Source organism: Tasmannia lanceolata, unplaced genomic scaffold (assembly GCF_043159265.1).
Source record: "Tasmannia lanceolata isolate RefF3 unplaced genomic scaffold, GAP_Taslan_0.1 ptg000003l, whole genome shotgun sequence".
In the NCBI taxonomy this organism is placed as follows: domain Eukaryota; kingdom Viridiplantae; phylum Streptophyta; class Magnoliopsida; order Canellales; family Winteraceae; genus Tasmannia; species Tasmannia lanceolata.
Window position 1 is genome coordinate 30665396 of NW_027518680.1, and position 22047 is coordinate 30687442.

Genomic DNA, 22047 nt, shown 5'->3' on the forward strand with positions numbered 1-22047 from the left:
GACATGCTCGGATCGTCCATCCGGTGTCATCTAGCAGGATTTTTTCGCACTTTCATTTAAACGGACTTCGTACGACAATGCGAGTGGAAACTCTTTATTACTTTGACAATGGAGAGGCATGCTGGGTGCGATCATACCAGCACAAATGCACTGGATCCCATCAGAACTCCGAAGTTAAGCGTGATTGGGCGAGAGTAGTACTAGGATGGGTGACCTCCTGGGAAGTCCTCGTGTTGCACCCCTGTCACTTTTTTCGGCTATCTACCACTTTTTTCGAACAATCTTTCGGTTCTGGAACATCGATGCGAACTGAAACGCACGTTTAGTGCGTCGCCTCCTACGTTTCGGTTCGGATCTTTTTATTTTCTTCCGGATGGTGAATTCAAAGACGTCCGGTCTTTATTATGGCGGGGTGATAGTGTCGTTTGATTCGATAAACGGAATTCGTTCTGACATTTCATTTGCGGTCAAATTATAGCGGGGGTTTGTTTAGATTCAGTGACGTACAGGCTTTAGCGGATGAGTGTACTAGTGGATGCGAGTCATGAATCCGGTCGGAAGGTGTTTACTGGCCGTGAGCTACCCTTGGTGCACAAATATCGTTCCGACGATAACTTTTGATCCGCCCGTCAGATCGTGGCGATTCTTATATTGATTCGGGGGTACTCGGGAAGATCCATCGCGCGATGACAGCCTTGGCAGTCATCCGGCTTCCCGACATGCTCGGATCGTCCATCCGGTGTCATCTAGCAGGATTTTTTCGCACTTTCATTTAAACGGACTTCGTACGACAATGCGAGTGGAAACTCTTTATTACTTTGACAATGGAGAGGCATGCTGGGTGCGATCATACCAGCACAAATGCACTGGATCCCATCAGAACTCCGAAGTTAAGCGTGCTTGGGCGAGAGTAGTACTAGGATGGGTGACCTCCTGGGAAGTCCTCGTGTTGCACCCCTGTCACTTTTTTCGGCTATCTACCACTTTTTTCGAACAATCTTTCGGTTCTGGAACATCTATGCGAACTGAAACGCACGTTTAGTGCGTCGCCTCCTACGTTTCGGTTCGGATCTTTTTATTTTCTTCCGGATGGTGAATTCAAACACGTCCGGTCTTTATTATGGCGGGGTGATAGTGTCGTTTGATTCGATAAACGGAATTCGTTCTGACATTTCATTTGCGGTCAAATTATAGCGGGGGTTTGTTTAGATTCAGTGACGTACAGGCTTTAGCGGATGAGTGTACTAGTGGATGCGAGTCATGAATCCGGTCGGAAGGTGTTTACTGGCCGTGAGCTACCCTTGGTGCACAAATATCGTTCCGACGATAACTTTTGATCCGCCCGTCAGATCGTGGCGATTCTTATATTGATTCGGGGGTACTCGGGAAGATCCATCGCGCGATGACAGCCTTGGCAGTCATCCGGCTTCCCGACATGCTCGGATCGTCCATCCGGTGTCATCTAGCAGGATTTTTTCGCACTTTCATTTAAACGGACTTCGTACGACAATGCGAGTGGAAACTCTTTATTACTTTGACAATGGAGAGGCATGCTGGGTGCGATCATACCAGCACAAATGCACTGGATCCCATCAGAACTCCGAAGTTAAGCGTGCTTGGGCGAGAGTAGTACTAGGATGGGTGACCTCCTGGGAAGTCCTCGTGTTGCACCCCTGTCACTTTTTTCGGCTATCTACCACTTTTTTCGAACAATCTTTCGGTTCTGGAACATCTATGCGAACTGAAACGCACGTTTAGTGCGTCGCCTCCTACGTTTCGGTTCGGATCTTTTTATTTTCTTCCGGATGGTGAATTCAAACACGTCCGGTCTTTATTATGGCGGGGTGATAGTGTCGTTTGATTCGATAAACGGAATTCGTTCTGACATTTCATTTGCGGTCAAATTATAGCGGGGGTTTGTTTAGATTCAGTGACGTACAGGCTATAGCGGATGAGTGTACTAGTGGATGCGAGTCATGAATCCGGTCGGAAGGTGTTTACTGGCCGTGAGCTACCCTTGGTGCACAAATATCGTTCCGACGATAACTTTTGATCCGCCCGTCAGATCGTAGCGATTCTTATATTGATTCGGGGGTACTCGGGAAGATTCATCGCGCGATGACAGCCCTGGCGGTCATCCGGCTTCCCGACATGCTCGGATCGTCCATCCGGTGTCATCTAGCAGGATTTTTTCGCACTTTCATTTAAACGAACTTCGTACGACAATGCGAGTGGAAACTCTTTATTACTTTGACAATGGAGAGGCATGCTGGGTGCGATCATACCAGCACAAATGCACTGGCTCCCATCAGAACTCCGAAGTTAAGCGTGCTTGGGCGAGAGTAGTACTAGGATGGGTGACCTCCTGGGAAGTCCTCGTGTTGCACCCCTGTCACTTTTTTCGGCTATCTACCACTTTTTTCGAACAATCTTTCGGTTCTGGAACATCGATGCGAACTGAAACGCACGTTTAGTGCGTCGCCTCCTACGTTTCGGTTCGGATCTTTTTATTTTCTTCCGGATGGTGAATTCAAACACGTCCGGTCTTTATTATGGCGGGGTGATAGTGTCGTTTGATTCGATAAACGGAATTCGTTCTGACATTTCATTTGCGGTCAAATTATAGCGGGGGTTTGTTTAGATTCAGTGACGTACAGGCTATAGCGGATGAGTGTACTAGTGGATGCGAGTCATGAATCCGGTCGGAAGGTGTTTACTGGCCGTGAGCTACCCTTGGTGCACAAATATCGTTCCGACGATAACTTTTGATCCGCCCGTCAGATCGAAGCGATTCTTATATTGATTCGGGGGTACTCGGGAAGATCCATCGCGCGATGACAGCCCTGGCGGTCATCCGGCTTCCCGACATGCTCGGATCGTCCATCCGGTGTCATCTAGCAGGATTTTTTCGCACTTTCATTTAAACGGACTTCGTACGACAGTGCGAGTGGAAACTCTTTATTACTTTGACAATGGAGAGGCATGCTGGGTGCGATCATACCAGCACAAATGCACTGGATCCCATCAGAACTCCGAAGTTAAGCGTGCTTGGGCGAGAGTAGTACTAGGATGGGTGACCTCCTGGGAAGTCCTCGTGTTGCACCCCTGTCACTTTTTTCGGCTATCTACCACTTTTTTTCGAACAATCTTTCGGTTCTGGAACATCGATGCGAACTGAAACGCACGTTTAGTGCGTCGCCTCCTACGTTTCGGTTCGGATCTTTTTATTTTCTTCCGGATGGTGAATTCAAATACGTCCGGTCTTTATTATGGCGGGGTGATAGTGTCGTTTGATTCGATAAACGGAATTCGTTCTGACATTTCATTTGCGGTCAAATTATAGCGGGGGTTTGTTCAGATTCAGTGACGTACAGGCTATAGCGGATGAGTGTACTAGTGGATGCGAGTCATGAATCCGGTCGGAAGGTGTTTACTGGCCGTGAGCTACCCTTGGTGCACAAATATCGTTCCGACGATAACTTTTGATCCGCCCGTCAGATCGTGGCGATTCTTATATTGATTCGGGGGTACGCGGGAAGATTCATCGCGCGATGACAGCCCTGGCGGTAATTCGCCTTTCCGACATGCTCGGATCGTCCATCCGGTGTCATCTAGCAGGATTTTTTCGCACTTTCATTTAAACGGACTTCGTACGACAATGCGAGTGGAAACTCTTTATTACTTTGACAATGGAGAGGCATGCTGGGTGCGATCATACCAGCACAAATGCACTGGATCCCATCAGAACTCCGAAGTTAAGCGTGCTTGGGCGAGAGTAGTACTAGGATGGGTGACCTCCTGGGAAGTCCTCGTGTTGCACCCCTGTCACTTTTTTCGGCTATCTACCACTTTTTTCGAACAATCTTTCGGTTCTGGAACATCGATGCGAACTGAAACGCACGTTTAGTGCGACGCCTCCTACGTTTCGGTTCCGATCTTTTTATTTTCTTCCGGATGGTGAATTAAAATACGTCCGGTCTTTATTATGGCGGGGTGATAGTGTCGTTTGATTCGATAAACGGAATTCGTTCTGACATTTCATTTGCGGTCAAATTATAGCGGGGGTTTGTTTAGATTCAGTGACGTACAGGCAATAGCGGATGAGTGTACTAGTGGATGCGAGTCATGAATCCGGTCGGAAGGTGTTTACTGGCCGTGAGCTACCCTTGGTGCACAAATATCGTTCCGACGATAACTTTTGATCCGCCCGTCAGATCGTGGCGATTCTTATATTGATTCGGGGGTACTCGGGAAGATTCTTCGCGCGATGACAGCCGTGGCGGTCATCCGGCTTCCCGACATGCTCGGATCGTCCATCCGGTGTCATCTAGCAGGATTTTTTCGCACTTTCATTTAAACGGACTTCGTACGACAGTGCGAGTGGAAACTCTTTATTACTTTGACAATGGAGAGGCATGCTGGGTGCGATCATACCAGCACAAATGCACTGGATCCCATCAGAACTCCGAAGTTAAGCGTGCTTGGGCGAGAGTAGTACTAGGATGGGTGACCTCCTGGGAAGTCCTCGTGTTGCACCCCTGTCACTTTTTTCGGCTATCTACCACTTTTTTCGAACAATCTTTCGGTTCTGGAACATCGATGCGAACTGAAACGCACGTTTAGTGCGTCGCCTCCTACGTTTCGGTTCGGATCTTTTTATTTTCTTCCGGATGGTGAATTCAAAGACGTCCGGTCTTTATTATGGCGGGGTGATAGTGTCGTTTGATTCGATAAACGGAATTCGTTCTGACATTTCATTTGCGGTCAAATTATAGCGGGGGTTTGTTTAGATTCACTGACGTACAGGCTATAGCGGATGAGTGTACTAGTGGATGCGAGTCATGAATCCGGTCGGAAGGTGTTTACTGGCCGTGAGCTACCCTTGGTGCACAAATATCGTTCCGACGATAACTTTTGATCCGCCCGTCAGATCGTAGCGATTCTTATATTGATTCGGGGGTACTCGGGAAGATTCATCGCGCGATGACAGCCCTGGCGGTCATCCGGCTTCCCGACATGCTCGGATCGTCCATCCGGTGTCATCTAGCAGGATTTTTTCGCACTTTCATTTAAACGGACTTCGTACGACAATGCGAGTGGAAACTCTTTATTACTTTGACAATGGAGAGGCATGCTGGGTGCGATCATACCAGCACAAATGCACTGGCTCCCATCAGAACTCCGAAGTTAAGCGTGCTTGGGCGAGAGTAGTACTAGGATGGGTGACCTCCTGGGAAGTCCTCGTGTTGCACCCCTGTCACTTTTTTCGGCTATCTACCACTTTTTTCGAACAATCTTTCGGTTCTGGAACATCGATGCGAACTGAAACGCACGTTTAGTGCGTCGCCTCCTACGTTTCGGTTCGGATCTTTTTATTTTCTTCCGGATGGTGAATTCAAACACGTCCGGTCTTTATTATGGCGGGGTGATAGTGTCGTTTGATTCGATAAACGGAATTCGTTCTGACATTTCATTTGCGGTCAAATTATAGCGGGGGTTTGTTTAGATTCAGTGACGTACAGGCTATAGCGGATGAGTGTACTAGTGGATGCGAGTCATGAATCCGGTCGGAAGGTGTTTACTGGCCGTGAGCTACCCTTGGTGCACAAATATCGTTCCGACGATAACTTTTGATCCGCCCGTCAGATCGTGGCGATTCTTATATTGATTCGGGGGTACTCGGGAAGATCCATCGCGCGATGACAGCCCTGGCGGTCATCCGGCTTCCCGACATGCTCGGATCGTCCATCCGGTGTCATCTAGCAGGATTTTTTCGCACTTTCATTTAAACGGACTTCGTACGACAGTGCGAGTGGAAACTCTTTATTACTTTGACAATGGAGAGGCATGCTGGGTGCGATCATACCAGCACAAATGCACTGGATCCCATCAGAACTCCGAAGTTAAGCGTGCTTGGGCGAGAGTAGTACTAGGATGGGTGACCTCCTGGGAAGTCCTCGTGTTGCACCCCTGTCACTTTTTTCGGCTATCTACCACTTTTTTCGAACAATCTTTCGGTTCTGGAACATCGATGCGAACTGAAACGCACGTTTAGTGCGACGCCTCCTACGTTTCGGTTCCGATCTTTTTATTTTCTTCCGGATGGTGAATTAAAATACGTCCGGTCTTTATTATGGCGGGGTGATAGTGTCGTTTGATTCGATAAACGGAATTCGTTCTGACATTTCATTTGCGGTCAAATTATAGCGGGGGTTTGTTTAGATTCAGTGACGTACAGGCAATAGCGGATGAGTGTACTAGTGGATGCGAGTCATGAATCCGGTCGGAAGGTGTTTACTGGCCGTGAGCTACCCTTGGTGCACAAATATCGTTCCGACGATAACTTTTGATCCGCCCGTCAGATCGTGGCGATTCTTATATTGATTCGGGGGTACTCGGGAAGAATCTTCGCGCGATGACAGCCTTGGCGGTCATCCGGCTTCCCGACATGCTCGGATCGTCCATCCGGTATCATCTAGCAGGATTTTTTCGCACTTTCATTTAAACGGACTTCGTACGACAGTGCGAGTGGAAACTCTTTATTACTTTGACAATGGAGAGGCATGCTGGGTGCGATCATACCAGCACAAATGCACTGGATCCCATCAGAACTCCGAAGTTAAGCGTGCTTGGGCGAGAGTAGTACTAGGATGGGTGACCTCCTGGGAAGTCCTCGTGTTGCACCCCTGTCACTTTTTTCGGCTATCTACCACTTTTTTCGAACAATCTTTCGGTTCTGGAACATCGATGCGAACTGAAACGCACGTTTAGTGCGTCGCCTCCTACGTTTCGGTTCGGATCTTTTTATTTTCTTCCGGATGGTGAATTCAAAGACGTCCGGTCTTTATTATGGCGGGGTGATAGTGTCGTTTGATTCGATAAACGGAATTCGTTCTGACATTTCATTTGCGGTCAAATTATAGCGGGGGTTTGTTTAGATTCAGTGACGTACAGGCTATAGCGGATGAGTGTACTAGTGGATGCGAGTCATGAATCCGGTCGGAAGGTGTTTACTGGCCGTGAGCTACCCTTGGTGCACAAATATCGTTCCGACGATAACTTTTGATCCGCCCGTCAGATCGTAGCGATTCTTATGTTGATTCGGGGGTACTCGGGAAGATTCATCGCGCGATGACAGCCCTGGCGGTCATCCGGCTTCCCGACATGCTCGGATCGTCCATCCGGTGTCATCTAGCAGGATTTTTTCGCACTTTCATTTAAACGGACTTCGTACGACACTGCGAGTGGAAACTCTTTATTACTTTGACAATGGAGAGGCATGCTGGGTGCGATCATACCAGCACAAATGCACTGGCTCCCATCAGAACTCCGAAGTTAAGCGTGCTTGGGCGAGAGTAGTACTAGGATGGGTGACCTCCTGGGAAGTCCTCGTGTTGCACCCCTATCACTTTTTTCGGCTATCTACCACTTTTTTCGAACAATCTTTCGGTTCTGGAACATCGATGCGAACTGAAACGCACGTTTAGTGCGTCGCCTCCTACGTTTCGGTTCGGATCTTTTTATTTTCTTCCGGATGGTGAATTCAAACACGTCCGGTCTTTATTATGGCGGGGTGATAGTGTCGTTTGATTCGATAAACGGAATTCGTTCTGACATTTCATTTGCGGTCAAATTATAGCGGGGGTTTGTTCAGATTCAGTGACGTACAGGCTATAGCGGATGAGTGTACTAGTGGATGCGAGTCATGAATCCGGTCGGAAGGTGTTTACTGGCCGTGAGCTACCCTTGGTGCACAAATATCGTTCCGACGATAACTTTTGATCCGCCCGTCAGATCGTGGCGATTCTTATATTGATTCGGGGGTACTCGGGAAGATTCTTCGCGCGATGACAGCCTTGGCGGTCATCCGGCTTCCCGACATGCTCGGATCGTCCATCCGGTGTCATCTAGCAGGATTTTTTCGCACTTTCATTTAAACGGACTTCGTACGACAGTGCGAGTGGAAACTCTTTATTACTTTGACAATGGAGAGGCATGCTGGGTGCGATCATACCAGCACAAATGCACTGGATCCCATCAGAACTCCGAAGTTAAGCGTGCTTGGGCGAGAGTAGTACTAGGATGGGTGACCTCCTGGGAAGTCCTCGTGTTGCACCCCTGTCACTTTTTTCGGCTATCTACCACTTTTTTCGAACAATCTTTCGGTTCTGGAACATCGATGCGAACTGAAACGCACGTTTAGTGCGTCGCCTCCTACGTTTCGGTTCGGATCTTTTTATTTTCTTCCGGATGGTGAATTCAAAGACGTCCGGTCTTTATTATGGCGGGGTGATAGTGTCGTTTGATTCGATAAACGGAATTCGTTCTGACATTTCATTTGCGGTCAAATTATAGCGGGGGTTTGTTTAGATTCAGTGACGTACAGGCTATAGCGGATGAGTGTACTAGTGGATGCGAGTCATGAATCCGGTCGGAAGGTGTTTACTGGCCGTGAGCTACCCTTGGTGCACAAATATCGTTCCGACGATAACTTTTGATCCGCCCGTCAGATCGTAGCGATTCTTATATTGATTCGGGGGTACTCGGGAAGATTCATCGCGCGATGACAGCCCTGGCGGTCATCCGGCTTCCCGACATGCTCGGATCGTCCATCCGGTGTCATCTAGCAGGATTTTTTCGCACTTTCATTTAAACGGACTTCGTACGACAATGCGAGTGGAAACTCTTTATTACTTTGACAATGGAGAGGCATGCTGGGTGCGATCATACCAGCACAAATGCACTGGCTCCCATCAGAACTCCGAAGTTAAGCGTGCTTGGGCGAGAGTAGTACTAGGATGGGTGACCTCCTGGGAAGTCCTCGTGTTGCACCCCTGTCACTTTTTTCGGCTATCTACCACTTTTTTCGAACAATCTTTCGGTTCTGGAACATCGATGCGAACTGAAACGCACGTTTAGTGCGTCGCCTCCTACGTTTCGGTTCGGATCTTTTTATTTTTTTCCGGATGGTGAATTCAAACACGTCCGGTCTTTATTATGGCGGGGTGATAGTGTCGTTTGATTCGATAAACGGAATTCGTTCTGACATTTCATTTGCGGTCAAATTATAGCGGGGGTTTGTTTAGATTCAGTGACGTACAGGCTATAGCGGATGAGTGTACTAGTGGATGCGAGTCATGAATCCGGTCGGAAGGTGTTTACTGGCCGTGAGCTACCCTTGGTGCACAAATATCGTTCCGACGATAACTTTTGATCCGCCCGTCAGATCGTGGCGATTCTTATATTGATTCGGGGGTACTCGGGAAGATCCATCGCGCGATGACAGCTTTGGCAGTCATCCGGCTTCCCGACATGCTCGGATCGTCCATCCGGTGTCATCTAGCAGGATTTTTTCGCACTTTCATTTAAACGGACTTCGTACGACAATGCGAGTGGAAACTCTTTATTACTTTGACAATGGAGAGGCATGCTGGGTGCGATCATACCAGCACAAATGCACTGGATCCCATCAGAACTCCGAAGTTAAGCGTGCTTGGGCGAGAGTAGTACTAGGATGGGTGACCTCCTGGGAAGTCCTCGTGTTGCACCCCTGTCACTTTTTTCGGCTATCTACCACTTTTTTCGAACAATCTTTCGGTTCTGGAACATCTATGCGAACTGAAACGCACGTTTAGTGCGTCGCCTCCTACGTTTCGGTTCGGATCTTTTTATTTTCTTCCGGATGGTGAATTCAAAGACGTCCGGTCTTTATTATGGCGGGGTGATAGTGTCGTTTGATTCGATAAACGGAATTCGTTCTGACATTTCATTTGCGGTCAAATTATAGCGGGGGTTTGTTTAGATTCAGTGACGTACAGGCTATAGCGGATGAGTGTACTAGTGGATGCGAGTCATGAATCCGGTCGGAAGGTGTTTACTGGCCGTGAGCTACCCTTGGTGCACAAATATCGTTCCGACGATAACTTTTGATCCGCCCGTCAGATCGTAGCGATTCTTATATTGATTCGGGGGTACTCGGGAAGATCCATCGCGCGATGACAGCCCTGGCGGTCATCCGGCTTCCCGACATGCTCGGATCGTCCATCCGGTGTCATCTAGCAGGATTTTTTCGCACTTTCATTTAAACGGACTTCGTACGACAATGCGAGTGGAAACTCTTTATTACTTTGACAATGGAGAGGCATGCTGGGTGCGATCATACCAGCACAAATGCACTGGCTCCCATCAGAACTCCGAAGTTAAGCGTGCTTGGGCGAGAGTAGTACTAGGATGGGTGACCTCCTGGGAAGTCCTCGTGTTGCACCCCTGTCACTTTTTTCGGCTATCTACCACTTTTTTCGAACAATCTTTCGGTTCTGGAACATCGATGCGAACTGAAACGCACGTTTAGTGCGTCGCCTCCTACGTTTCGGTTCGGATCTTTTTATTTTCTTCCGGATGGTGAATTCAAACACGTCCGGTCTTTATTATGGCGGGGTGATAGTGTCGTTTGATTCGATAAACGGAATTCGTTCTGACATTTCATTTGCGGTCAAATTATAGCGGGGGTTTGTTCAGATTCAGTGACGTACAGGCTATAGCGGATGAGTGTACTAGTGGATGCGAGTCATGAATCCGGTCGGAAGGTGTTTACTGGCCGTGAGCTACCCTTGGTGCACAAATATCGTTCCGACGATAACTTTTGATCCGCCCGTCAGATCGTGGCGATTCTTATATTGATTCGGGGGTACTCGGGAAGATCCATCGCGCGATGACAGCCCTGGCGGTCATCCGGCTTCCCGACATGCTCGGATCGTCCATCCGGTGTCATCTAGCAGGATTTTTTCGCACTTTCATTTAAACGGACTTCGTACGACAGTGCGAGTGGAAACTCTTTATTACTTTGACAATGGAGAGGCATGCTGGGTGCGATCATACCAGCACAAATGCACTGGATCCCATCAGAACTCCGAAGTTAAGCGTGCTTGGGCGAGAGTAGTACTAGGATGGGTGACCTCCTGGGAAGTCCTCGTGTTGCACCCCTGTCACTTTTTTCGGCTATCTACCACTTTTTTCGAACAATCTTTCGGTTCTGGAACATCGATGCGAACTGAAACGCACGTTTAGTGCGACGCCTCCTACGTTTCGGTTCCGATCTTTTTATTTTCTTCCGGATGGTGAATTAAAATACGTCCGGTCTTTATTATGGCGGGGTGATAGTGTCGTTTGATTCGATAAACGGAATTCGTTCTGACATTTCATTTGCGGTCAAATTATAGCGGGGGTTTGTTTAGATTCAGTGACGTACAGGCAATAGCGGATGAGTGTACTAGTGGATGCGAGTCATGAATCCGGTCGGAAGGTGTTTACTGGCCGTGAGCTACCCTTGGTGCACAAATATCGTTCCGACGATAACTTTTGATCCGCCCGTCAGATCGTGGCGATTCTTATATTGATTCGGGGGTACTCGGGAAGATTCTTCGCGCGATGACAGCCGTGGCGGTCATCCGGCTTCCCGACATGCTCGGATCGTCCATCCGGTGTCATCTAGCAGGATTTTTTCGCACTTTCATTTAAACGGACTTCGTACGACAGTGCGAGTGGAAACTCTTTATTACTTTGACAATGGAGAGGCATGCTGGGTGCGATCATACCAGCACAAATGCACTGGATCCCATCAGAACTCCGAAGTTAAGCGTGCTTGGGCGAGAGTAGTACTAGGATGGGTGACCTCCTGGGAAGTCCTCGTGTTGCACCCCTGTCACTTTTTTCGGCTATCTACCACTTTTTTCGAACAATCTTTCGGTTCTGGAACATCGATGCGAACTGAAACGCACGTTTAGTGCGTCGCCTCCTACGTTTCGGTTCGGATCTTTTTATTTTCTTCCGGATGGTGAATTCAAAGACGTCCGGTCTTTATTATGGCGGGGTGATAGTGTCGTTTGATTCGATAAACGGAATTCGTTCTGACATTTCATTTGCGGTCAAATTATAGCGGGGGTTTGTTTAGATTCACTGACGTACAGGCTATAGCGGATGAGTGTACTAGTGGATGCGAGTCATGAATCCGGTCGGAAGGTGTTTACTGGCCGTGAGCTACCCTTGGTGCACAAATATCGTTCCGACGATAACTTTTGATCCGCCCGTCAGATCGTAGCGATTCTTATGTTGATTCGGGGGTACTCGGGAAGATTCATCGCGCGATGACAGCCCTGGCGGTCATCCGGCTTCCCGACATGCTCGGATCGTCCATCCGGTGTCATCTAGCAGGATTTTTTCGCACTTTCATTTAAACGGACTTCGTACGACAATGCGAGTGGAAACTCTTTATTACTTTGACAATGGAGAGGCATGCTGGGTGCGATCATACCAGCACAAATGCACTGGCTCCCATCAGAACTCCGAAGTTAAGCGTGCTTGGGCGAGAGTAGTACTAGGATGGGTGACCTCCTGGGAAGTCCTCGTGTTGCACCCCTGTCACTTTTTTCGGCTATCTACCACTTTTTTCGAACAATCTTTTGGTTCTGGAACATCGATGCGAACTGAAACGCACGTTTAGTGCGTCGCCTCCTACGTTTCGGTTCGGATCTTTTTATTTTCTTCCGGATGGTGAATTCAAACACGTCCGGTCTTTATTATGGCGGGGTGATAGTGTCGTTTGATTCGATAAACGGAATTCGTTCTGACATTTCATTTGCGGTCAAATTATAGCGGGGGTTTGTTTAGATTCAGTGACGTACAGGCTATAGCGGATGAGTGTACTAGTGGATGCGAGTCATGAATCCGGTCGGAAGGTGTTTACTGGCCGTGAGCTACCCTTGGTGCACAAATATCGTTCCGACGATAACTTTTGATCCGCCCGTCAGATCGTGGCGATTCTTATATTGATTCGGGGGTACTCGGGAAGATCCATCGCGCGATGACAGCCCTGGCAGTCATCCGGCTTCCCGACATGCTCGGATCGTCCATCCGGTGTCATCTAGCAGGATTTTTTCGCACTTTCATTTAAACGGACTTCGTACGACAGTGCGAGTGGAAACTCTTTATTACTTTGACAATGGAGAGGCATGCTGGGTGCGATCATACCAGCACAAATGCACTGGATCCCATCAGAACTCCGAAGTTAAGCGTGCTTGGGCGAGAGTAGTACTAGGATGGGTGACCTCCTGGGAAGTCCTCGTGTTGCACCCCTGTCACTTTTTTCGGCTATCTACCACTTTTTTCGAACAATCTTTCGGTTCTGGAACATCGATGCGAACTGAAACGCACGTTTAGTGCGACGCCTCCTACGTTTCGGTTCCGATCTTTTTATTTTCTTCCGGATGGTGAATTAAAATACGTCCGGTCTTTATTATGGCGGGGTGATAGTGTCGTTTGATTCGATAAACGGAATTCGTTCTGACATTTCATTTGCGGTCAAATTATAGCGGGGGTTTGTTTAGATTCAGTGACGTACAGGCAATAGCGGATGAGTGTACTAGTGGATGCGAGTCATGAATCCGGTCGGAAGGTGTTTACTGGCCGTGAGCTACCCTTGGTGCACAAATATCGTTCCGACGATAACTTTTGATCCGCCCGTCAGATCGTGGCGATTCTTATATTGATTCGGGGGTACTCGGGAAGAATCTTCGCGCGATGACAGCCTTGGCGGTCATCCGGCTTCCCGACATGCTCGGATCGTCCATCCGGTGTCATCTAGCAGGATTTTTTCGCACTTTCATTTAAACGGACTTCGTACGACAGTGCGAGTGGAAACTCTTTATTACTTTGACAATGGAGAGGCATGCTGGGTGCGATCATACCAGCACAAATGCACTGGATCCCATCAGAACTCCGAAGTTAAGCGTGCTTGGGCGAGAGTAGTACTAGGATGGGTGACCTCCTGGGAAGTCCTCGTGTTGCACCCCTGTCACTTTTTTCGGCTATCTACCACTTTTTTCGAACAATCTTTCGGTTCTGGAACATCGATGCGAACTGAAACGCACGTTTAGTGCGTCGCCTCCTACGTTTCGGTTCGGATCTTTTTATTTTCTTCCGGATGGTGAATTCAAAGACGTCCGGTCTTTATTATGGCGGGGTGATAGTGTCGTTTGATTCGATAAACGGAATTCGTTCTGACATTTCATTTGCGGTCAAATTATAGCGGGGGTTTGTTTAGATTCAGTGACGTACAGGCTATAGCGGATGAGTGTACTAGTGGATGCGAGTCATGAATCCGGTCGGAAGGTGTTTACTGGCCGTGAGCTACCCTTGGTGCACAAATATCGTTCCGACGATAACTTTTGATCCGCCCGTCAGATCGTAGCGATTCTTATATTGATTCGGGGGTACTCGGGAAGATTCATCGCGCGATGACAGCCCTGGCGGTCATCCGGCTTCCCGACATGCTCGGATCGTCCATCCGGTGTCATCTAGCAGGATTTTTTCGCACTTTCATTTAAACGGACTTCGTACGACAATGCGAGTGGAAACTCTTTATTACTTTGACAATGGAGAGGCATGCTGGGTGCGATCATACCAGCACAAATGCACTGGCTCCCATCAGAACTCCGAAGTTAAGCGTGCTTGGGCGAGAGTAGTACTAGGATGGGTGACCTCCTGGGAAGTCCTCGTGTTGCACCCCTGTCACTTTTTTCGGCTATCTACCACTTTTTTCGAACAATCTTTCGGTTCTGGAACATCGATGCGAACTGAAACGCACGTTTAGTGCGTCGCCTCCTACGTTTCGGTTCGGATCTTTTTATTTTCTTCCGGATGGTGAATTCAAACACGTCCGGTCTTTATTATGGCGGGGTGATAGTGTCGTTTGATTCGATAAACGGAATTCGTTCTGACATTTCATTTGCGGTCAAATTATAGCGGGGGTTTGTTTAGATTCAGTGACGTACAGGCTATAGCGGATGAGTGTACTAGTGGATGCGAGTCATGAATCCGGTCGGAAGGTGTTTACTGGCCGTGAGCTACCCTTGGTGCACAAATATCGTTCCGACGATAACTTTTGATCCGCCCGTCAGATCGTGGCGATTCTTATATTGATTCGGGGGTACTCGGGAAGATCCATCGCGCGATGACAGCCTTGGCAGTCATCCGGCTTCCCGACATGCTCGGATCGTCCATCCGGTGTCATCTAGCAGGATTTTTTCGCACTTTCATTTAAACGGACTTCGTACGACAATGCGAGTGGAAACTCTTTATTACTTTGACAATGGAGAGGCATGCTGGGTGCGATCATACCAGCACAAATGCACTGGCTCCCATCAGAACTCCGAAGTTAAGCGTGCTTGGGCGAGAGTAGTACTAGGATGGGTGACCTCCTGGGAAGTCCTCGTGTTGCACCCCTGTCACTTTTTTCGGCTATCTACCACTTTTTTCGAACAATCTTTCGGTTCTGGAACATCGATGCGAACTGAAACGCACGTTTAGTGCGTCGCCTCCTACGTTTCGGTTCGGATCTTTTTATTTTCTTCCGGATGGTGAATTCAAAGACGTCCGGTCTTTATTATGGCGGGGTGATAGTGTCGTTTGATTCGATAAACGGAATTCGTTCTGACATTTCATTTGCGGTCAAATTATAGCGGGGGTTTGTTTAGATTCAGTGACGTACAGGCTATAGCGGATGAGTGTACTAGTGGATGCGAGTCATGAATCCGGTCGGAAGGTGTTTACTGGCCGTGAGCTACCCTTGGTGCACAAATATCGTTCCGACGATAACTTTTGATCCGCCCGTCAGATCGTGGCGATTCTTATATTGATTCGGGGGTACTCGGGAAGATCCATCGCGCGATGACAGCCTTGGCAGTCATCCGGCTTCCCGACATGCTCGGATCGTCCATCCGGTGTCATCTAGCAGGATTTTTTCGCACTTTCATTTAAACGGACTTCGTACGACAATGCGAGTGGAAACTCTTTATTACTTTGACAATGGAGAGGCATGCTGGGTGCGATCATACCAGCACAAATGCACTGGATCCCATCAGAACTCCGAAGTTAAGCGTGCTTGGGCGAGAGTAGTACTAGGATGGGTGACCTCCTGGGAAGTCCTCGTGTTGCACCCCTGTCACTTTTTTCGGCTATCTACCACTTTTTTCGAACAATCTTTCGGTTCTGGAACATCTATGCGAACTGAAACGCACGTTTAGTGCGTCGCCTCCTACGTTTCGGTTCGGATCTTTTTATTTTCTTCCGGATGGTGAATTCAAACACGTCCGGTCTTTATTATGGCGGGGTGATAGTGTCGTTTGATTCGATAAACGGAATTCGTTCTGACATTTCATTTGCGGTCAAATTATAGCGGGGGTTTGTTTAGATTCAGTGACGTACAGGCTATAGCGGATGAGTGTACTAGTGGATGCGAGTCATGAATCCGGTCGGAAGGTGTTTACTGGCCGTGAGCTACCCTTGGTGCACAAATATCGTTCCGACGATAACTTTTGATCCGCCCGTCAGATCGTGGCGATTCTTATATTGATTCGGGGGTACTCGGGAAGATCCATCGCGCGATGACAGCCTTGGCAGTCATCCGGCTTCCCGACATGCTCGGATCGTCCATCCGGTGTCATCTAGCAGGATTTTTTCGCACTTTCATTTAAACGGACTTCGTACGACAATGCGAGTGGAAACTCTTTATTACTTTGACAATGGAGAGGCATGCTGGGTGCGATCATACCAGCACAAATGCACTGGATCCCATCAGAACTCCGAAGTTAAGCGTGCTTGGGCGAGAGTAGTACTAGGATGGGTGACCTCCTGGGAAGTCCTCGTGTTGCACCCCTGTCACTTTTTTCGGCTATCTACCACTTTTTTCGAACAATCTTTCGGTTCTGGAACATCTATGCGAACTGAAACGCACGTTTAGTGCGTCGCCTCCTACGTTTCGGTTCGGATCTTTTTATTTTCTTCCGGATGGTGAATTCAAAGACGTCCGGTCTTTATTATGGCGGGGTGATAGTGTCGTTTGATTCGATAAACGGAATTCGTTCTGACATTTCATTTGCGGTCAAATTATAGCGGGGGTTTGTTTAGATTCAGTGACGTACAGGCTATAGCGGATGAGTGTACTAGTGGATGCGAGTCATGAATCCGGTCGGAAGGTGTTTACTGGCCGTGAGCTACCCTTGGTGCACAAATATCGTTCCGACGATAACTTTTGATCCGCCCGTCAGATCGTAGCGATTCTTATATTGATTCGGGGGTACTCGGGAAGATTCATCGCGCGATGACAGCCCTGGCGGTCATCCGGCTTCCCGACATGCTCGGATCGTCCATCCGGTGTCATCTAGCAGGATTTTTTCGCACTTTCATTTAAACGGACTTCGTACGACAATGCGAGTGGAAACTCTTTATTACTTTGACAATGGAGAGGCATGCTGGGTGCGATCATACCAGCACAAATGCACTGGCTCCCATCAGAACTCCGAAGTTAAGCGTGCTTGGGCGAGAGTAGTACTAGGATGGGTGACCTCCTGGGAAGTCCTCGTGTTGCACCCCTGTCACTTTTTTCGGCTATCTACCACTTTTTTCGAACAATCTTTCGGTTCTGGAACATCGATGCGAACTGAAACGCACGTTTAGTGCGTCGCCTCCTACGTTTCGGTTCGGATCTTTTTATTTTCTTCCGGATGGTGAATTCAAACACGTCCGGTCTTTATTATGGCGGGGTGATAGTGTCGTTTGATTCGATAAACGGAATTCGTTCTGACATTTCATTTGCGGTCAAATTATAGCGGGGGTTTGTTTAGATTCAGTGACGTACAGGCTATAGCGGATGAGTGTACTAGTGGATGCGAGTCATGAATCCGGTCGGAAGGTGTTTACTGGCCGTGAGCTACCCTTGGTGCACAAATATCGTTCCGACGATAACTTTTGATCCGCCCGTCAGATCGTGGCGATTCTTATATTGATTCGGGGGTACTCGGGAAGATCCATCGCGCGATGACAGCCCTGGCGGTCATCCGGCTTCCCGACATGCTCGGATCGTCCATCCGGTGTCATCTAGCAGGATTTTTTCGCACTTTCATTTAAACGGACTTCGTACGACAGTGCGAGTGGAAACTCTTTATTACTTTGACAATGGAGAGGCATGCTGGGTGCGATCATACCAGCACAAATGCACTGGATCCCATCAGAACTCCGAAGTTAAGCGTGCTTGGGCGAGAGTAGTACTAGGATGGGTGACCTCCTGGGAAGTCCTCGTGTTGCACCCCTGTCACTTTTTTCGGCTATCTACCACTTTTTTCGAACAATCTTTCGGTTCTGGAACATCGATGCGAACTGAAACGCACGTTTAGTGCGACGCCTCCTACGTTTCGGTTCCGATCTTTTTATTTTCTTCCGGATGGTGAATTAAAATACGTCCGGTCTTTATTATGGCGGGGTGATAGTGTCGTTTGATTCGATAAACGGAATTCGTTCTGACATTTCATTTGCGGTCAAATTATAGCGGGGGTTTGTTTAGATTCAGTGACGTACAGGCAATAGCGGATGAGTGTACTAGTGGATGCGAGTCATGAATCCGGTCGGAAGGTGTTTACTGGCCGTGAGCTACCCTTGGTGCACAAATATCGTTCCGACGATAACTTTTGATCCGCCCGTCAGATCGTGGCGATTCTTATATTGATTCGGGGGTACTCGGGAAGAATCTTCGCGCGATGACAGCCTTGGCGGTCATCCGGCTTCCCGACATGCTCGGATCGTCCATCCGGTGTCATCTAGCAGGATTTTTTCGCACTTTCATTTAAACGGACTTCGTACGACAGTGCGAGTGGAAACTCTTTATTACTTTGACAATGGAGAGGCATGCTGGGTGCGATCATACCAGCACAAATGCACTGGATCCCATCAGAACTCCGAAGTTAAGCGTGCTTGGGCGAGAGTAGTACTAGGATGGGTGACCTCCTGGGAAGTCCTCGTGTTGCACCCCTGTCACTTTTTTCGGCTATCTACCACTTTTTTCGAACAATCTTTCGGTTCTGGAACATCGATGCGAACTGAAACGCACGTTTAGTGCGTCGCCTCCTACGTTTCGGTTCGGATCTTTTTATTTTCTTCCGGATGGTGAATTCAAAGACGTCCGGTCTTTATTATGGCGGGGTGATAGTGTCGTTTGATTCGATAAACGGAATTCGTTCTGACATTTCATTTGCGGTCAAATTATAGCGGGGGTTTGTTTAGATTCAGTGACGTACAGGCTATAGCGGATGAGTGTACTAGTGGATGCGAGTCATGAATCCGGTCGGAAGGTGTTTACTGGCCGTGAGCTACCCTTGGTGCACAAATATCGTTCCGACGATAACTTTTGATCCGCCCGTCAGATCGTAGCGATTCTTATATTGATTCGGGGGTACTCGGGAAGATTCATCGCGCGATGACAGCCCTGGCGGTCATCCGGCTTCCCGACATGCTCGGATCGTCCATCCGGTGTCATCTAGCAGGATTTTTTCGCACTTTCATTTAAACGGACTTCGTACGACAATGCGAGTGGAAACTCTTTATTACTTTGACAATGGAGAGGCATGCTGGGTGCGATCATACCAGCACAAATGCACTGGCTCCCATCAGAACTCCGAAGTTAAGCGTGCTTGGGCGAGAGTAGTACTAGGATGGGTGACCTCCTGGGAAGTCCTCGTGTTGCACCCCTGTCACTTTTTTCGGCTATCTACCACTTTTTTCGAACAATCTTTCGGTTCTGGAACATCGATGCGAACTGAAACGCACGTTTAGTGCGTCGCCTCCTACGTTTCGGTTCGGATCTTTTTATTTTCTTCCGGATGGTGAATTCAAACACGTCCGGTCTTTATTATGGCGGGGTGATAGTGTCGTTTGATTCGATAAACGGAATTCGTTCTGACATTTCATTTGCGGTCAAATTATAGCGGGGGTTTGTTTAGATTCAGTGACGTACAGGCTATAGCGGATGAGTGTACTAGTGGATGCGAGTCATGAATCCGGTCGGAAGGTGTTTACTGGCCGTGAGCTACCCTTGGTGCACAAATATCGTTCCGACGATAACTTTTGATCCGCCCGTCAGATCGTGGCGATTCTTATATTGATTCGGGGGTACTCGGGAAGATCCATCGCGCGATGACAGCCTTGGCAGTCATCCGGCTTCCCGACATGCTCGGATCGTCCATCCGGTGTCATCTAGCAGGATTTTTTCGCACTTTCATTTAAACGGACTTCGTACGACAATGCGAGTGGAAACTCTTTATTACTTTGACAATGGAGAGGCATGCTGGGTGCGATCATACCAGCACAAATGCACTGGCTCCCATCAGAACTCCGAAGTTAAGCGTGCTTGGGCGAGAGTAGTACTAGGATGGGTGACCTCCTGGGAAGTCCTCGTGTTGCACCCCTGTCACTTTTTTCGGCTATCTACCACTTTTTTCGAACAATCTTTCGGTTCTGGAACATCGATGCGAACTGAAACGCACGTTTAGTGCGTCGCCTCCTACGTTTCGGTTCGGATCTTTTTATTTTCTTCCGGATGGTGAATTCAAAGACGTCCGGTCTTTATTATGGCGGGGTGATAGTGTCGTTTGATTCGATAAACGGAATTCGTTCTGACATTTCATTTGCGGTCAAATTATAGCGGGGGTTTGTTTAGATTCAGTGACGTACAGGCTATAGCGGATGAGTGTACTAGTGGATGCGAGTCATGAATCCGGTCGGAAGGTGTTTACTGGCCGTGAGCTACCCTTGGTGCACAAATATCGTTCCGACGATAACTTTTGATCCGCCCGTCAGATCGTGGCGATTCTTATATTGATTCGGGGGTACTCGGGAAGATCCATCGCGCGATGACAGCCTTGGCAGTCATCCGGCTTCCCGACATGCTCGGATCGTCCATCCGGTGTCATCTAGCAGGATTTTTTCGCACTTTCATTTAAACGGACTTCGTACGACAATGCGAGTGGAAACTCTTTATTACTTTGACAATGGAGAGGCATGCTGGGTGCGATCATACCAGCACAAATGCACTGGATCCCATCAGAACTCCGAAGTTAAGCGTGCTTGGGCGAGAGTAGTACTAGGATGGGTGACCTCCTGGGAAGTCCTCGTGTTGCACCCCTGTCACTTTTTTCGGCTATCTACCACTTTTTTCGAACAATCTTTCGGTTCTGGAACATCTATGCGAACTGAAACGCACGTTTAGTGCGTCGCCTCCTACGTTTCGGTTCGGATCTTTTTATTTTCTTCCGGATGGTGAATTCAAACACGTCCGGTCTTTATTATGGCGGGGTGATAGTGTCGTTTGATTCGATAAACGGAATTCGTTCTGACATTTCATTTGCGGTCAAATTATAGCGGGGGTTTGTTTAGATTCAGTGACGTACAGGCTATAGCGGATGAGTGTACTAGTGGATGCGAGTCATGAATCCGGTCGGAAGGTGTTTACTGGCCGTGAGCTACCCTTGGTGCACAAATATCGTTCCGACGATAACTTTTGATCCGCCCGTCAGATCGTGGCGATTCTTATATTGATTCGGGGGTACTCGGGAAGATCCATCGCGCGATGACAGCCTTGGCAGTCATCCGGCTTCCCGACATGCTCGGATCGTCCATCCGGTGTCATCTAGCAGGATTTTTTCGCACTTTCATTTAAACGGACTTCGTACGACAATGCGAGTGGAAACTCTTTATTACTTTGACAATGGAGAGGCATGCTGGGTGCGATCATACCAGCACAAATGCACTGGATCCCATCAGAACTCCGAAGTTAAGCGTGCTTGGGCGAGAGTAGTACTAGGATGGGTGACCTCCTGGGAAGTCCTCGTGTTGCACCCCTGTCACTTTTTTCGGCTATCTACCACTTTTTTCGAACAATCTTTCGGTTCTGGAACATCTATGCGAACTGAAACGCACGTTTAGTGCGTCGCCTCCTACGTTTCGGTTCGGATCTTTTTATTTTCTTCCGGATGGTGAATTCAAAGACGTCCGGTCTTTATTATGGCGGGGTGATAGTGTCGTTTGATTCGATAAACGGAATTCGTTCTGACATTTCATTTGCGGTCAAATTATAGCGGGGGTTTGTTTAGATTCAGTGACGTACAGGCTATAGCGGATGAGTGTACTAGTGGATGCGAGTCATGAATCCGGTCGGAAGGTGTT

General features: G+C 48.3%; 31 non-coding genes across 31 annotated transcripts; all 31 read left to right on the plus strand.

Annotated features, from left to right (window-relative positions):
- Positions 1-123: 123 nt before the first annotated feature.
- On the plus strand, positions 124-242 carry LOC143874269 (5S ribosomal RNA). Its single transcript, XR_013248955.1, has one exon. It is a non-coding gene; the product is annotated as a 5S ribosomal RNA (ribosomal RNA).
- Positions 243-839: 597 nt separating this feature from the next.
- On the plus strand, positions 840-958 carry LOC143871684 (5S ribosomal RNA). Its single transcript, XR_013246444.1, has one exon. It is a non-coding gene; the product is annotated as a 5S ribosomal RNA (ribosomal RNA).
- A 597-nt stretch (positions 959-1555) lies between these two features.
- LOC143871685 (5S ribosomal RNA) lies at positions 1556-1674 on the plus strand. The gene has a single exon (XR_013246445.1). It is a non-coding gene; the product is annotated as a 5S ribosomal RNA (ribosomal RNA).
- Positions 1675-2271: 597 nt separating this feature from the next.
- On the plus strand, positions 2272-2390 carry LOC143874231 (5S ribosomal RNA). The gene has a single exon (XR_013248918.1). It is a non-coding gene; the product is annotated as a 5S ribosomal RNA (ribosomal RNA).
- A 597-nt stretch (positions 2391-2987) lies between these two features.
- Positions 2988-3106, plus strand: LOC143871686 (5S ribosomal RNA). The gene has a single exon (XR_013246446.1). It is a non-coding gene; the product is annotated as a 5S ribosomal RNA (ribosomal RNA).
- Positions 3107-3704: 598 nt separating this feature from the next.
- LOC143871687 (5S ribosomal RNA) lies at positions 3705-3823 on the plus strand. The gene has a single exon (XR_013246447.1). It is a non-coding gene; the product is annotated as a 5S ribosomal RNA (ribosomal RNA).
- Positions 3824-4420: 597 nt separating this feature from the next.
- LOC143871688 (5S ribosomal RNA) lies at positions 4421-4539 on the plus strand. Its single transcript, XR_013246448.1, has one exon. It is a non-coding gene; the product is annotated as a 5S ribosomal RNA (ribosomal RNA).
- Positions 4540-5136: 597 nt separating this feature from the next.
- Positions 5137-5255, plus strand: LOC143874232 (5S ribosomal RNA). The gene has a single exon (XR_013248919.1). It is a non-coding gene; the product is annotated as a 5S ribosomal RNA (ribosomal RNA).
- A 597-nt stretch (positions 5256-5852) lies between these two features.
- LOC143871690 (5S ribosomal RNA) lies at positions 5853-5971 on the plus strand. Its single transcript, XR_013246450.1, has one exon. It is a non-coding gene; the product is annotated as a 5S ribosomal RNA (ribosomal RNA).
- Positions 5972-6568: 597 nt separating this feature from the next.
- Positions 6569-6687, plus strand: LOC143871691 (5S ribosomal RNA). The gene has a single exon (XR_013246451.1). It is a non-coding gene; the product is annotated as a 5S ribosomal RNA (ribosomal RNA).
- A 597-nt stretch (positions 6688-7284) lies between these two features.
- Positions 7285-7403, plus strand: LOC143874233 (5S ribosomal RNA). Its single transcript, XR_013248920.1, has one exon. It is a non-coding gene; the product is annotated as a 5S ribosomal RNA (ribosomal RNA).
- A 597-nt stretch (positions 7404-8000) lies between these two features.
- Positions 8001-8119, plus strand: LOC143871692 (5S ribosomal RNA). The gene has a single exon (XR_013246452.1). It is a non-coding gene; the product is annotated as a 5S ribosomal RNA (ribosomal RNA).
- A 597-nt stretch (positions 8120-8716) lies between these two features.
- LOC143874234 (5S ribosomal RNA) lies at positions 8717-8835 on the plus strand. The gene has a single exon (XR_013248921.1). It is a non-coding gene; the product is annotated as a 5S ribosomal RNA (ribosomal RNA).
- A 597-nt stretch (positions 8836-9432) lies between these two features.
- Positions 9433-9551, plus strand: LOC143871693 (5S ribosomal RNA). Its single transcript, XR_013246453.1, has one exon. It is a non-coding gene; the product is annotated as a 5S ribosomal RNA (ribosomal RNA).
- Positions 9552-10148: 597 nt separating this feature from the next.
- Positions 10149-10267, plus strand: LOC143874235 (5S ribosomal RNA). The gene has a single exon (XR_013248922.1). It is a non-coding gene; the product is annotated as a 5S ribosomal RNA (ribosomal RNA).
- A 597-nt stretch (positions 10268-10864) lies between these two features.
- On the plus strand, positions 10865-10983 carry LOC143871694 (5S ribosomal RNA). The gene has a single exon (XR_013246454.1). It is a non-coding gene; the product is annotated as a 5S ribosomal RNA (ribosomal RNA).
- Positions 10984-11580: 597 nt separating this feature from the next.
- LOC143871695 (5S ribosomal RNA) lies at positions 11581-11699 on the plus strand. Its single transcript, XR_013246455.1, has one exon. It is a non-coding gene; the product is annotated as a 5S ribosomal RNA (ribosomal RNA).
- A 597-nt stretch (positions 11700-12296) lies between these two features.
- LOC143874236 (5S ribosomal RNA) lies at positions 12297-12415 on the plus strand. The gene has a single exon (XR_013248923.1). It is a non-coding gene; the product is annotated as a 5S ribosomal RNA (ribosomal RNA).
- Positions 12416-13012: 597 nt separating this feature from the next.
- On the plus strand, positions 13013-13131 carry LOC143871696 (5S ribosomal RNA). The gene has a single exon (XR_013246456.1). It is a non-coding gene; the product is annotated as a 5S ribosomal RNA (ribosomal RNA).
- Positions 13132-13728: 597 nt separating this feature from the next.
- Positions 13729-13847, plus strand: LOC143871697 (5S ribosomal RNA). The gene has a single exon (XR_013246457.1). It is a non-coding gene; the product is annotated as a 5S ribosomal RNA (ribosomal RNA).
- A 597-nt stretch (positions 13848-14444) lies between these two features.
- LOC143874238 (5S ribosomal RNA) lies at positions 14445-14563 on the plus strand. The gene has a single exon (XR_013248925.1). It is a non-coding gene; the product is annotated as a 5S ribosomal RNA (ribosomal RNA).
- Positions 14564-15160: 597 nt separating this feature from the next.
- On the plus strand, positions 15161-15279 carry LOC143874239 (5S ribosomal RNA). The gene has a single exon (XR_013248926.1). It is a non-coding gene; the product is annotated as a 5S ribosomal RNA (ribosomal RNA).
- Positions 15280-15876: 597 nt separating this feature from the next.
- LOC143871698 (5S ribosomal RNA) lies at positions 15877-15995 on the plus strand. The gene has a single exon (XR_013246458.1). It is a non-coding gene; the product is annotated as a 5S ribosomal RNA (ribosomal RNA).
- A 597-nt stretch (positions 15996-16592) lies between these two features.
- Positions 16593-16711, plus strand: LOC143871699 (5S ribosomal RNA). The gene has a single exon (XR_013246459.1). It is a non-coding gene; the product is annotated as a 5S ribosomal RNA (ribosomal RNA).
- A 597-nt stretch (positions 16712-17308) lies between these two features.
- LOC143874240 (5S ribosomal RNA) lies at positions 17309-17427 on the plus strand. The gene has a single exon (XR_013248927.1). It is a non-coding gene; the product is annotated as a 5S ribosomal RNA (ribosomal RNA).
- Positions 17428-18024: 597 nt separating this feature from the next.
- On the plus strand, positions 18025-18143 carry LOC143871701 (5S ribosomal RNA). Its single transcript, XR_013246461.1, has one exon. It is a non-coding gene; the product is annotated as a 5S ribosomal RNA (ribosomal RNA).
- A 597-nt stretch (positions 18144-18740) lies between these two features.
- LOC143871702 (5S ribosomal RNA) lies at positions 18741-18859 on the plus strand. Its single transcript, XR_013246462.1, has one exon. It is a non-coding gene; the product is annotated as a 5S ribosomal RNA (ribosomal RNA).
- Positions 18860-19456: 597 nt separating this feature from the next.
- Positions 19457-19575, plus strand: LOC143874241 (5S ribosomal RNA). Its single transcript, XR_013248928.1, has one exon. It is a non-coding gene; the product is annotated as a 5S ribosomal RNA (ribosomal RNA).
- A 597-nt stretch (positions 19576-20172) lies between these two features.
- On the plus strand, positions 20173-20291 carry LOC143874242 (5S ribosomal RNA). The gene has a single exon (XR_013248929.1). It is a non-coding gene; the product is annotated as a 5S ribosomal RNA (ribosomal RNA).
- Positions 20292-20888: 597 nt separating this feature from the next.
- Positions 20889-21007, plus strand: LOC143871703 (5S ribosomal RNA). The gene has a single exon (XR_013246463.1). It is a non-coding gene; the product is annotated as a 5S ribosomal RNA (ribosomal RNA).
- Positions 21008-21604: 597 nt separating this feature from the next.
- On the plus strand, positions 21605-21723 carry LOC143871704 (5S ribosomal RNA). Its single transcript, XR_013246464.1, has one exon. It is a non-coding gene; the product is annotated as a 5S ribosomal RNA (ribosomal RNA).
- The last annotated feature ends 324 nt before the right edge of the window (positions 21724-22047 follow it).